We start from the raw sequence: 15,244 nt of genomic DNA on the forward strand, positions 1-15,244 counted from the left end.
TCTTGCTAAAAGCACAGTATTTTCTGAAAGTACTATGGTATCAACCTGATAAAACAAAGACCATGTATGAAGGTAGAACTTACAATAAATAGTGATTAGTTAATAAAATGATAATATTTAATACAGAAAAATGTAGTGCTGCACACAGGGTTTTTTTTGGGAAAAAAAGTTCCTGATTTTAAATATGTTTTGTAATGTCTACTACCATTAAGGAAAGATACTTTGCAATCACACTAGGTAATTCCATGAAAATGCTGGCTCTGCAGAAGTTAGGAAAGCAAATCAAATGGTAAAGTTGTTACAAATGTGACAGGTAATGTCACTATGCCACTGAAGAGATCTAGGATGTACTTGAATTGCTTGTGAATTGCAAAGGTCTTGAATTGCTGTGAAAAGTTTTGCTCTTCGTGTCCCCAGAAAGTGTGTGGTGACACCCTGTGTAGCAAACTATGTCAGACCTGGCCTAAAGCATCATCCCTTGTAGCTGTAATTACCACAGCAGGTACTGCCTAAAGGGGAACAGACACTTTATTGGAGGCTACAGGAACATACAGTATAGCCATAATCTGCTCTACTCATTGGTAGAAAATCTTTATGACTGTAATGAGGGACAAAGCACTTCACTCAGAGCTTTTATGGATATTTTAATCATTATATTATATTGCCAAAAAAGTTGTCCAGGCCTTAAATGGAACATCATGAGTATAAGAATCCATGAATGGAGAATCTCATCTGATTTCAGATCCACGGGCACATTCTTAATCACACATTATCTAACAACAGCAATTTTTATTTCTGTTTATTAACATATAAGAATTAGTTGCTGTTTACATCTAGAAGGCATTTTAAGATGAGTATTTTCTAGTATAATTTAAACTAACTCACCTCATTAAATGATTTTCATAAGGTTCTTTTTTGAGATTATCAGGACTGCTAGCACTGTTGGACATTGACTAAAAGCAATTTACTGCTACTTAGACATAAATTGTAAATTATAGTTGTTTGAATGGTCAAGAAACTCCTTTCTTAAGTCACCAAAATCTTACAGACAAGATATATAATCATATTTAAATTAAAAAAAAATAATTTCAAATTCAGTTCTAAATATGTTTTTCAGTATACTCTCAGTTTCTTGACTGAAAAAAAGTAATGATCGAAACCTCTAACTTCTCAGCTTGTTTACTCTCACAGAAGTTCTTTCAGATGCAGAGGGTAGTATTCAATAGTAGTAATCTTGACTCCATGTAACTGCAATCAGCAGAAGTGGTTATGGCACTGCAATTTGAAATATTCTGTTTTAAACTTTTTTTCTGAAAAGTCCCGCCTTATTACCTCCTGCGCTTTACATTCCACAATTCTGTTCTGTTGCTTTTGAAAGTTGGAAATTGTATGTTTTAGTAGTTTCCACAAGATCTCATTCTAATCCTATCTTGTTCTATTCAAGCACTCTTTTGATTAAAAAGGTTTCAATGGATTTAAACTGTACTGCTGACATTATTTGAACTTCACAAAAGGCTGGACTGTCTTCACAGTTGTTTCCACTAAAAGAATTTTAAAACATGAGGTAGTTTCAAGTCAGAATTGCACACAAAAAGGGAATTTAAGGTTACTAAAACTTTGAAAGAAAATTATGTATAATACGTAATATCTCAGAAACAGAAATAGTGGTTTGTATGCCCAATCTTAAGAAAAAAAGGTATTCAATATAATATACTGAGACCCTGAGGAGAAATAAGGAAGCTGCAGTAAATGACACTGTAGAATCAACTAATGACATGTTTCTTGAGTCAATATTGTCTTAGTATACTAGCACAGAGTTAGAAGAATTGTGCTGCTGGAGTAGCAGAGAAATAAGGGTGAAATTATTTACTAATCTGAACAAAGTAAATTACAAAATGCAGACAAACTTTATTAGAGGCAAGATTTCAGCCAAAAACTAAAGACTCAATGTGTCTCCTGTAATTAATATATTGTATGTTTTAGCACCTTTCTGTCATTGCAAAACCTAGTTTGCACAGTTAGATTCTGCCTGTCTCTACCCAAAATTTCAGTAGTAACATGGGGACACGTTCTAAAGCAAGCCCACCATGTTTTATATCACAGATAGCTCCATTAACTGTGGAGAAATTACTGTAGCTATGCCTCAGCTAAAGAAAGGAGGCATCTTTTCTTTTACAGCAAGTATCACGTAATATATTTCCCTCTCTCTCTTTTTCCTATTTCTTGCACAAGCGCAGGTGCGTACACACACACACACACATTTTATATGTCTGAGAACAGAGACATGAATAACTGTAGGAACTGTTTATGTGTTAATATAATTATATTAATAGTTTAAATACCTGTGACTTTTCTGTGTAAAAATATGAATATGAATAGCTATACCTGCCATACACCAAAGAGAAAGAAAGTTTGTAAAAATGTTATTTCTAATCACATTTTGATAAAATAAACAAATGGATATTTCATCTATTCACAAAATACAACATAAATTTAATTTTCTTTCTTCCAAGTTAAAGTATATATTCTGTGATGCAATTATGGCACAACTCCTGCCTGGAAAGGACCGATATAAATTCAGCATTCAATATTCTCTTTCTGATAGAGTCAGCTATTATGTGATGAATCCATACACTAGGTTCTCAACATTAGCAGTAATAATGAATGCTCCAAAAATGTCATTATATTCATTTATAACAAACTTCTGCAGCTGATGTCTGCCATAATTAATGAAAGCATTTTCAGTTCCAATACATTTCTCAGTGTTTAATACTGTATATGGAAAGTCATTGTTTACAGTAGAAGATGCTTGTACACCATGCAAGAGGAGGGAAATGTTTTTTCTTCATCTCTTGGTACAAGTAGAAAGAGAACAATTTGATTATTGACAAAAATGCCAAAACAGTTATAATTACGTTATAAACATATTGCTAGATTGACATTATCATAGAATAGGTTAGGTTGGAAGGGAGGGACTTTAAAGATCACCTAGTTCCAACCCTGCTGCCGTGGTCAGGGACACCTTCCACTATACCAGGTTGTTCAAAGCCCCATCCAGCCTGGCCTTGAACACCTCCAGGGATGGGGCAGCCACAGCTTCTCTGGGTAACCTGTTCCAGTGCCTCACCACACCCACAGTAAAGAATTTCTTCCTAATACTTAATCTAAATCTACCCTCTTTCAGTTTAAAACCCCTCATTCTATCACTACACTCCCTGATAAAGAGTCCCTCACCATCTTTCCTGTAGGCCCCCTTTAGGTACTGGAGGGCTGCTATAAGGTCTCCCCGGAGCCTTCTCTTCTCCAGGCTGAACAACCCCAAGTCTCTCAGCCTTTCTTCACAGGAGAGGTATTCCGTGCTTCTGATCATTTTTGTGACCCTCCTCTGGACCCGCTGTAACAGGTCCATGTCCTTTTTGTGCTGGGGGCCCTGTATCTGAATGCAGTACTCCAGGTGGCGTCTCACAAGAGTAAGTACTGCTCATTACAGCCTCGAGGCCCTCATAAAGGCATTTTGAAGGCTTAATACCTTGACCAGCTTGATGAGAGGCCATGTCACTGTCTGAAAGCAATTCAGAGGTCTAAAATGAACTCCACCCCTCTAAGTAACATCCCTGTCCATACAATGCCAAATGGAATGAATTCTCCCTCCAGATTTCATGGCATCAACATTTCATCTCATGAAATGATCAAAAGAAAACATATATGGCCTGACTGTGCTTTCATTTTGGCACTGTTTATTTCAAGAGACTCCTTCAAAGATTGTTTATGTGCAAAACTTATTAATTTTGTGATGTTATGTACAAAGTAGACATATCAGCAAAACTTAGGTTACATTCTTAAACTTCCCCTAACAGGAAATACTATAAAAAAAGTCAAGAATTACCTATTAAAGATTCTTTGCATTAGGCATATCAAAGAATCTGTACTGCAACATAAACAGCTGAACTTGTTTTCTGTTTTAACATGCTGCCATATGATAATATTTTCATAGCTACTAGTAGATGGGGGTAAGTTGCTGTTCCCACTTTAAATGTTTCCATTATAAATCCTATTTTACAAGTGAATTAACTATGGCAGGCCACTTTAATAAGCATCAGACTGAAGCTATGGGCCCTACTCATTTCAGTTACACAGCATGTAACTCATGTTCCCATTTGCTTTGAATAATAAAGCTACATAATCCAACTATCCGTTAGAGTACACAAGCGTGGTAGTCTCCCATCCAGATAATTATGTGCAACTCAAATTACATTCCATTAACATGTTGGCTAGCTGATCACAGAGAATGGGGTGTATTCAGCCAGAAAGGGTAGCAGCAGTCCAAATGAACAACTTTAATATATTCAAAGACAAAGCAGAGCCAAGGCACTGAGGCTGGCATATTAAAGTGAGTAACTTACAGTGCGAAACCACAGCTTTTCTCCTGAAGTAATTTAATTCACTTCCCTACTACCTTTAGGGGTAGATGTAACAGAAGTTCAAAGAAATTGTGACAAAATTCAAACCTGTCAGACGGTTACAGACTCCTGCTAGTGGCAACACAGACAGGACAGAATTCTTGGATTTACTTTGGTCTCAAACTTGTATACAAGATCTTGGATAATGATGCCTAGTCCAATAAGGGCTTAAGGGCTCAATGACAGTGAAATATTTCTTTTCCTCTATGCAACCTTTTAAAAAATAAATTCCAGAATGCTGAGGTGGGGGGATGGGGGGAAGGGGGGAGGAGAAGAAAGAATGGTACCCTTCAATTAATGTCACACTCCATACTTGGAAATTACTTTATAAATTACAGAAAACTCAGATAAAATGTATTAAATTCTAGAAATGCAGAAGAGCTTCTTTATAAAATGTAGAAAAGATAAGTTGAAATCTTAACTAAAATGTACATAAAAAGTCAGAAGATTTTTCATTTGAAATCACAGTTTTGTTAAAATCAGCATGTTTCAAAGGAATGTGTCAATTTGACAATGTGTTGGAGAAAAAGCCAAAGCAAACTGTTTCAGATTTATCATTTCACCTTTATAAACGAAAAGTACGATCTCTTTTTTTTACAATATTACTATATTCATTTTGTTCTGAACATTAAAGCACTATTTTCTTCTTTTTATGTCAATGAATGAAGGCTCATTAGGAACAAGGTACGTATTGCCAGTCCTCCAAATCCTGGCAGAATGTAAAGGAGGAAAGAGCCTTTTGCCCTCACTCAGTGCTCCCTTGTAGCTTGCCTTTCTTATTCAGGATCAGATTAATCTCATTTCATTTTAGCCACCTAAAGTAAGGTGTTCAGCCTGTGCTCATCTTCTATAGTCAATGGGCTTTCCAACAATAATAATTTTAGTTATTTTAAGACAGGTTAAAGTATAGTGATCTCTCTGAGGAGCTCGTGCTGTGGAGCTATGCCTACCCTACAATTTACCTTCTTAGATCAATACAAAACCCCTATGCCGCAATCCCAAACAGTAAGCTACGTTGTTTGGACATATTGTCTTAAAATTAGTTACATGAATTCTAGCTTTCTAGGTAGCCCCTCAGTGAAAAGACAAGTAAAATAATTTAACAAAATAATTCCTTTTGTACACAATAGTTCATTTTAATAATAAAAATATTGAAGAATTACTTATTTAGGCAACACAATGTATTAAAAACTTCTGAACATTATGCTTCTAGTTTGTTCTTTCATTGTCTGTGAATCTCTGATTTGATGCTTAAAGGCATTTAATCTTCTTTTCATGTGGGTTTTAATTTTTTTTTCCTCTTATTTAAGCAGTATTTCCCTTTTAAAATTTATTCTCTGAGCTAGTTTCAGTATGTGGGATCTAATAAATTCCATCCAAATAGGATGAACACCTGAAAAGAGGAGACCAATATTTCATAGAGAGGGAAGAGACATTCCATACTGAAGACTAACAGTCACTGTATCTATAAGGTACTACTGTGAAAGGATCGTTGGATTGTTTCACAGTAACAACTTAGGAAACTGGGGTAATAGAGAGTAATATAGGGTAATAGGGTAATAAACCCTATACTTTCCTCTTTACAACCCTATCAATAAAGAACCAGTTTTCATCCGGGCTATTACATGTGACAAAAATATACAGTGGTTTAAAGCTTTAAAAGCAAAATTCAGTGTGGAAGAAATAGAATTACCCTGACCTACAATAAGAAACATTCTAGATGATACAACAGCAATAAAAACTGACAACTTGGCTTCACATTTGGCAGATCTCATCCAGTTTCTGACCATGTCTAAGAAGTAAAGAGACTTGTTTTCCATGTATAACTTAGACAGAGATACTTCAGAGGCTTTAGATTCCTTTAATACTTATAAAACAGTTTTGTTACAGTATTGAAGGTGGTAACATTTCTGCATAGCTTCCCAAACTGGCACTTTATATTTTGTGTCAAAGATGTAAGGAAGCTATAGGATGTCAGTTAAAATGAAGCTTTCTAGAAGTTTGAGGTTCTATAAAGTCATCAGCTTCCCAAAGGAAGAAGTTCTTCTTCAGAGGGTTCAATAGATGAGCATTATTTTGAATCAACTTGTAAAATTTCTAAAGATTGTATGTCTGATCTGTTCTGACTCAACCTTTTTGCTGTGTGTAAGTCAAATATTGAATGTACTTCTAATCTGAGAAACTGAGGTAACCTGGGAGAATTCATTACTGTCTAGATATCTGGAAACTCTAAATCTTCCAATTTCAGTGATAAATTAGGTTGCAGAGGGACTAAAGCATCCATTTATCAAAAATCCTATTCACGTAGTAATCCCCAAACAGATACAAGTGGATCTATATTCAATAAAATACTACACTTAAAGCAATGGTGGAACAGAGGTCAAATGTAATAGAAAATGCTTCTTTTTTAAAGGCTTGGTCTATATGTTTGTTTATACCCCAAAATCCTCTAGAGAAGGTTTTGTTTGAAAGTTTAAAATGCTAAGTATAGACAAGCATATCTCTGTGCAGTTGCATGAGTATGCTACAGATTTCTTGCTGGAGACAGAAAGAAAAGAACATAAAAGCAAAATGAATTCACAGTACATTTTTATTATCCACCAACATCAGGAAATAACAAAGTTAATCTATTACAGTAAACTCTGAAATGTCTGTACTATATTTTCTGTATGGGTTAAGGATCTCTTGGAGTTAGGTACAGTGATTTAGCTATCTATTCAAATAAGACTACAAATGGGACAATCTAGAGGAAATGAAAGAAAGTCAGTCTTTCATAATGTAGCTATTCAAACCAGCAAAGACAATAATGCCTCCATCATCAGCGGGCATAAACCTTAGTTGTCTGGTTTCATTCAGGTTAGAATGGGATAAAAAGAGATCTAAAAATTCTCTCACCTCTGGCTAGAGAAGAGGTTTGAAGGAGCAGGAAGAGCCTGCACAGTTTGCGCCTGTACAAAACTGTTGAACAGGCACATATACACAGAGGGAGGAAGATAAAAGGGCAGCAAGGGGTTCTGCAATTTTTTCTTTGACTGATTTGTTTCTTTTCTCTGTCAGATAGATGAAGCTAGCATGAAGGATTTCGAGAGGTGCAGCTAATACCCTGCATCTACACTTTTCATGTTTTTAACCCGTATTCCTAAATACTTTGTGCCTTTGAGCACAGAATAAATAATACTTTGTTTTGAAATGCTGTTTTAATGACAGTAAAGAGCAAATTTTCACTCCCCTACACCAGAGGAAATGTGGGATACGAGGTAACTTTCATTCAGATGGAATTTCCATATGAAATACCTATTGAGTCATTCCAAATTAGCTAAAACCCAATTTAGAGTAATTGCAGATGGTTTTACGTTGATTTTCCATGTACGTTTTCTCTAGTATAGTTGCAAAGATAGAGTGAGTCTATTTGATGGGATTCCAGTTCAGCAGAGCAATCAAAATAAACTTGCATTTGAATTCCTTTTAAGTCGTTATGCTTTGCCGAATCAATATTTTTTTGCTTTGTTAGGACCAGTTACTAACCAGTCTTAAGCCCCAAGGCCTTATCACAAACTTTTGCTTCAATTTATGCTTGAATTATGAAAAAAAAAAGAGTCACAGAACCAGTTTTACTTTGCTTCTGATCTGCAAACTGGATCATAACAACTTCCCTTTCAGGCATTTCAGTGACCCTTGGACCATTCAGCTGTCTGGGGATTCAGCCGCTTCCCTCTGTTACCCCACCTCACCTCCTCAGAGCAGAAGGACGACTTCTTACATGGCCTCTTTTTCTGCTGGCTGTATCAGGTGTGTTAGCTATATCTGAATTTCCCTCGGGTCTTCCTGTGGAAGGCAGAAGGTTCAACCCCAGGACCCAGAGGGATACTGGAAGGGTAGTCAGAATATCAGAGAAAAGGAGTAGAGGCTGGTACGTTTAAATGTATAATGATTTTAAGGATATTGGTAGCAAGGATTTTCTGTATTAATTTGAATTATAAGTGTTAATATTATTGTAAATTGGATAATAGTTTCATTGTTAGACTGTAACAAGATTCATTGGACTAGAACAAACTCATGGCTTCAAATATATGGTTTGTTCTCTTTCTGAAACAGCATTAGTTTTAGTATTCAGAGCACAGCAGGGTCATCTGTTTTCTTATATCAATTCTTCAGACACTACTGAGTCTGCAGCATTTACTATTACAAATTCAATCTTGCAAATTCTTTTGTGAAAAACCTCCACTATTTAATGTTTGGATGAAAGTTAACTTTTCTTATTCTTTTGGTTCTTTTGTTGTTGTTATCAAATAATAGGCTGAAGAACTGTGATGGGGAGAGGCCAGGTCCAGAGCAGGGACAGGTGTCAAACGCTTGTCGATGTAAAACAAATTATCAGACAAGGGTTTGGAGTAACACTCAGAAACTTCAACTGCTGACTAACCAAAGTTTGGAGATGCTGCCAATGTATCCCAGTGACAAATGTAACCAGACCCATGACCATCCTGGAAAGGCCCACTTACCCTTCATCTGCTAATAAAACGGTTTTGTTCCCTTCAGGAAAATTCAGCAATCCCAACAGTGTTGATCTGTGCTTCTCTACCAAACAGCTCCCATAGTAATTAACTTCTAAATGGTGACAATGTGTATCAGCCAACAGCTGAACACCCACACAGTTGCTCACTTACTCCCATCTGCTGCAAGATGGGAAAAAATGGAAAGAAGAAAAGGGGACCTGTGGGTCAAGATAAAGAAAGTTTAATAAATGAAGCAAAAGCCACACGTGCAAGCAAAGCAAAAAGAGGAATTAATTTGCTCCTTCCCATCGGTAGGCAATGTCCAGCCACTTCCTGGAAATGGACAGGATTATGGACAAATACCATAAACAAGAACTTCCCCCCTTCCTTTTCCTTTCCTTAGCTGTGCACAATGTCAAATGGTATGGGAAAGTTCTTTGTTCCCTTTGCGTTAGCCATCCCGGCTGCGTGCCCTCCCATCCTCTCCCAATCTCTTGCCCACCCCCAGCTGACTCTCTGTAGTTGCAGAGTGGGAAAAAGAGAAAGCCTTGATGCTATGCAAGCACTGCTCAGCAACAGCCAAAACGTTAGTGAGTTAGCAAGACTGATTTAGCTACAAATACAAAACACAGCACCATACGGGATGCTATGAAGAAAGTTAACTCAAATCCAGCCAGGCCCAGTATACAATGTCATGTTTTAAAAGAAAAGGGATGGTGCATTGTTTAAGTCTGCCCATGACACTGCTGAATTTTTGAAAGCCTGAGCGCGCCAATGCATTTTCTGATTCAGGTCACTGATTTTTCACTCCAAGTAATCTCCCGGTACTGTGTATATTTGTGGTAGCATCAAATGTTAACTTTAAAGTTTTCACTGCTTTTCTGTAATAAGGCGAGCATTTATGCTACTTGGACACACTGTAAGAATTTTAACTAGGAAACTTGCTTGGAAAAGCTTGTATCTTCCTCAGTTCTGTTATGAGGATACCAGCTTTAGAGTGATCATGAGTTCTGGTAATGCAATTTCTCCAAATGCTTGAAAGTGTTTTGAAAGTTAAGCTTATTAACTTTTATATTAGCTTTATTTTGATGTTTAATTTTACTGCAACCTTACCAATGGAATATATGGCATTTAGGTATGCTGCAGGCTGGTGTTCTGTTCTTTACAACATCTAAGAAACTGATTTTATATCCCTGAAACATTCAAATAACAGATAAGAATGTACGTAATGTGTACATCAAGAAATATGGATGGATTTCAGGAATGGCCTTCAAGCAAATACAAGTCTGTCTAAAAGTTTCATACTGCAATTACACTTATTTATCTACAAACAGCCTAACAGAACTAGAGGTTTTTTTGTAGTTATGCTTTCTCACACGCACAACAACTTTCACTGAAGTGGAAAGTACTCTTAAGTGACTTGTGAGATGGACAGACTATGTATGCCTTCAAGCTGTGTAAACTAGTATAACACTAAACTTTGGAAGCGGTGTGTGTTTATCTGAAAAATTCACTGTCTCTCATCCCTAGACACTTCATCAACACTCCACTGCTCATGCCCTATAGGCACAGGAGAATAACCACAAAACTTTTCTATTATTTTTTTTTGTTTTATCAAAAGGCCATAGGTTTTATTACAATACAATTTTTAAAAGCTCCTAAACTCAACATACAATCAATATTTCTATACACCTAATTGTTCAGACAAACCAATCATCTTGAATAAAACTGAAATAGCTTTTCCTCAGTCACCAATCCCAGCTGCTTAGACAAGACACCAAAATACTTTCAATTGCATCATAAACTAAATAACCACATAAGTACTTCCCTTAAGAATGGTTATGAGCATATGGATTTAAAAGATCTGAGAGATATATTGGGCTGCGTCCAGTGCAGAATGTCTTTAAATTAGAGCATCAAATCTTAAAAATAATGCTGGCTTTTATAGAGAGCAAGGGTAAAGACTATTAAAACAGGGAAGCAGTGCTTCTGAACATTTGAGAATGTGTGAGAATGGATGCACTTGTATTGCGTATAAACTATATGTTGAGGATGTTACAATTAGATACTGCCACAGGTAAGAAGAGAAAAAAATTAAGCCATAAACCAATAGAGAGCTATATGTGCTAACTGCAGGTCATTCTGGTTACTTAATACCATCTATTAAAAACAAAACAAAAACAAACAAACAAAGAAACAAGAAAGAAAAAAAAACAACAAAGAAACCCTTACCTTCATCAATCAAACATATAGTCAATGGACAAGAAAACTATTCAAAAAGCTGTGGAAAGTTCCATGCCACAATAAAAGGAAGAGCATCCAGGCAGGGATTCTACAGCTTAGAAACCTCTGTGTTTTATTAGGCATTTCTATGTTGGCATTAGTTGACTGTGTAATTGAATAAATACTTACAGAGAGAAACCAATTACCCTTAATGCTTCATCTTTCTGCTCTCCCCATGAAGTTTAAAACAGAACATATTGATCCACTTGGTGGAAAGGCTTCCAGCACAAACTCTTGCTGTCAGTACGCGGCTGAACAAGTGGTGGTACGACATTCATTTTCCGCTGAATCCTGGAAAGCAATGCCGGAGAGCTTAAGGATGCCCATAGCAAATGAACAAACCCATATGCATAGGAAATATACTCTATATATCAAATGCAAAATCAGGATTCTCACCACCATTGCAGAGTATGTAGATGGAAAGGCTAATATAGATTTTGAGTTGGATTTTGAGAAATCAGAAGCTGAAAGTCTTAACAACTGTATTATCTGTAGTATTCTATGCAATTATTGTATCATGGATAATGCAAATGGTGGTATCATCACTTGAAAAAAGTTTTGATATATATGGAAACATATTTGTATATTGCAGCAAGATTACTTGTGAATAATAATTAAAAAAATGATACCTGACAACACAACCCCAGAGCATTTCAAAATGCACTTTATTAAGAGGCTAGTGGTGATAATGAGATGAAGCAGGTTCAGGAGTGTACAGTTTGATTGACTTGACTCATAACATGGCAGTAATGTGAACAGGTTATTGTGAAAGAGGGGATTGCTCTGAAGCAACTTTGATAGTGTAACAATGATAATGTCATAACTAAATGATATTAATACAAATAAATGATTATATATGCATCTTGTAATGGATCAATATTTTGTTCAATTCAATATTTTGTTCAGTGCTCCAGGATCCTACAACACAAGTATGGACCTTACTAGGTTGTTCTAATAAAATGTTTGTTAACAGGTTTGTTAATCTGTCAACAGGTTTGAAGGTTGTTGAATGAGAGCAATTTTAACTGGCACCTCCAAAAGTACAGGTGCAAGAAGATAACTGGGGTCTTGAAAGTTTAAGTACTGAGTGATACCAGTGGTCTCAAGGTTATAAACACAAATCACTAAAAGTTTATTGATCTTTAAAGCTCAGTACTGATCACTGTGGGAATGTAACCTGGGCGGCTTGGTAGAACCAATTTTAGAGTATTAATTTAACATACACAGAGTTGTGTGTGATAGCATGGGTAGAGAAGTCTCTAGATTATATACACAACCACAATGAAAATAAGGAGCTGCTCAGACAACATACTTAAGATCTGGGCATGTGGGACTGATCACTGTTCAGACCTGTAGATATCCTGAACTATATATATGTGTATAGGTTATTGTTATTAATGTGTAACATTACATATGTGTATATGTATTGTTATTAAAGGGAGATATCCTTCCATTGTTTGTGTTTGGCCGAGTGCTCATTGCATTTGGTCTGATATACCACCCTTAAGGCTTGGTTATAATTTAGATGCATAACATATACATACACATATAAATGCATATATACTTAAACCATTATAATATATCAAATAATTTATTATATATAATATATATATTTCTTTCACATTTATACACATATCCATGCATATATATATATATATCCTAGATGCCACAGATTTCAATACTAGGGTAGAGGGGAAAGGAAGGCAGGAGAATTACAGGAGAGCAATTGGTTTAATGGGCTATATCCAATTGCGTGCATGAGGCTCCAGTGAAATTTTTTATTGCCTTTTTCTCCATTCTTTCTTCTTTCCCAGATCTGTTTTTCCCTCTTTCTGGCCTGAAATTTCTCTCATTTTCCAAGAGCTGTAAGAAGGACGTAGTGTCTGTTAAATCAGTGTGAATGGCCTGAACAAGGTTCAAGCTTAGGCTGTAGCACATCTTATACTTGTAATTTTCTCCAGCTGACTCAGGAAAGTCTGACTTTTCTTCCTTATTCCAAAAAGTCTGTTGCTGCTGCACCATCCTCACAGGTGTGATTCTTCACTTTTTCCCATCAGAGTCCAGATTTGTCCCTCGGACTAGGGTGTCCATGGGGCCATTTGAAGAGGAGGATGTGCAGCACAGCCTGTGAACACGAAGGTGGGGACTGAGATTGCAAGGGGGATGGTTCTGGTGGCATGTGAAGTGCTGAGGTGTCAGAAGGATGTTGTCTTAAGATGAAACACATCAGTTTAGCAATAAGAAGCACTCTTTTTGGGGAAAAGGATTAGATGGAACAGCAGAAAGACTGTTATTCATGAATGTTTACTGCAGGGAGTCTTACAAGGGATTAGATGAAACAGCTATTACAGTCAAGAAAGCTGATAACTGGGCCATCCAGACACTACCAGCAGACATACTTAAGAAGACAGGAAAGGTGACTGTCTCAAAATAGTGCTGAAAGAAGCAGTAGACAAGGAATATAAAACATCTGGCACACTAGTTTAGTAAAGACATATGCTTAGTCTTTGAGTTTTGTAACTGTGGAAGCATACTACTGCAAAAGCTGTGTCTAAAATAAAGTGTCAAGAAGGATAATGCTTGTGGAGATAATATACCTATACCCCTTGTGGTGGTGCAACTCCTCCCCTCTTCAGGCCATGCAGTACTTCCTGTGATTTCCTCTCAATCTGGCCCACATAATAATACAATGGATCAGAACATAACATAACGGTCTAATATGAAAGAAAGAAAAGGTGGAAAGCAACAGACCAGGACACAATAGTGTGCCTGGTCCCCATGGCTCCTACCGTTTGAAGATAATAACTATAATCAATCACTCCTTACAACATACAGATTGTGGCCACAGAGAAGGGGGATTCCAGGACACCAAAATCTAGGAAATTCTGGGTTTGCACAACAGGTGGAAAGTACCAGAATATTCCATTGTCCGAGCTGGGCAGGAGTGGAAAAGTACCTGACAAAAGTCAGTTATCTCAGATCCTCTAAGTAGCAATTCTAGTAAAGCCCTTTGAGCTCTTCTGGATCACAGTGGGCTGTGGCCAGTATCTCCCCTGAGTTGGGATGCCATTCAGTCTGACACCTTGAGGACTAGAAGTCCAGGGCTCCCTCTCGAGCCTCAACTACCACCCATTGAGGAACACTGATGCATTGTGAGTATTAAACCCTAAACTCAAGAAAGGGGAATTTTGACTATAGGCTACCCTTTCTTCCATCCACCTCTCACCTATATGTTTGTGATATACACATTAGCTTTATGGATGTGGATATTTTTCCATTTGCCTGTGCACACGTAAGAGGTAAAAGTGGTTCCTGTTGGCTTGTTAGAGTTGCCTGCTATTAAGAAATTCCTGATTCCAGGAATCAGAGACCTGTATATGTGTGTGTGTGCCCGCTTATATGCTTTGTTTATGTGTATATGTATTAATTTGAGATCTATGCTTTTGCCCATATGTATATGTATTGATTTGGAATACCTTATAGTAAGTTAGTGTGAATCTTGCCATCTTCAAATCTGTAATTATGTTGCTGTTCAATTATTTTGTTATATCACTTTGTAAACTTCTAAACTGGTTAATGATTAAGCGCTGCTAAAATTCAACCTCTTGATCTACCTTAAATCACTAATAAATTTTGAATCAATTTTAAATCATAACCATGTCAAATATTTCCATCCGCAACACCCCTGAAATGCAGGACTTGGCCCTGTGTACATTAGCAAGAAATCCACAAAGAAATTCAGATGCAACTGCCCTGTAGACCCTGTACTCAGAAAAGTATGCAAAGGAAGAAACACAAATGCTAACAATAGGGTGTGAGTCTTGCTCAGCAAGTTCCTAGAACCAATTAGCAAGATTTCCATTATATTTGGATGCAGTTTAATTAAATTATGCAACAAGAACAACCAGCTGTCTCCACGAATTAATAGATCATTTTCACTCATTCTTCTGAATGTATCCAGTGTTATCATCAGACGCATATGTAGCTATTGCAATGCAGTCTGAG

The sequence above is a fragment of the Chroicocephalus ridibundus genome, chromosome 1 (genome assembly GCF_963924245.1).
Source record: "Chroicocephalus ridibundus chromosome 1, bChrRid1.1, whole genome shotgun sequence".
Classification (NCBI taxonomy): domain Eukaryota; kingdom Metazoa; phylum Chordata; class Aves; order Charadriiformes; family Laridae; genus Chroicocephalus; species Chroicocephalus ridibundus.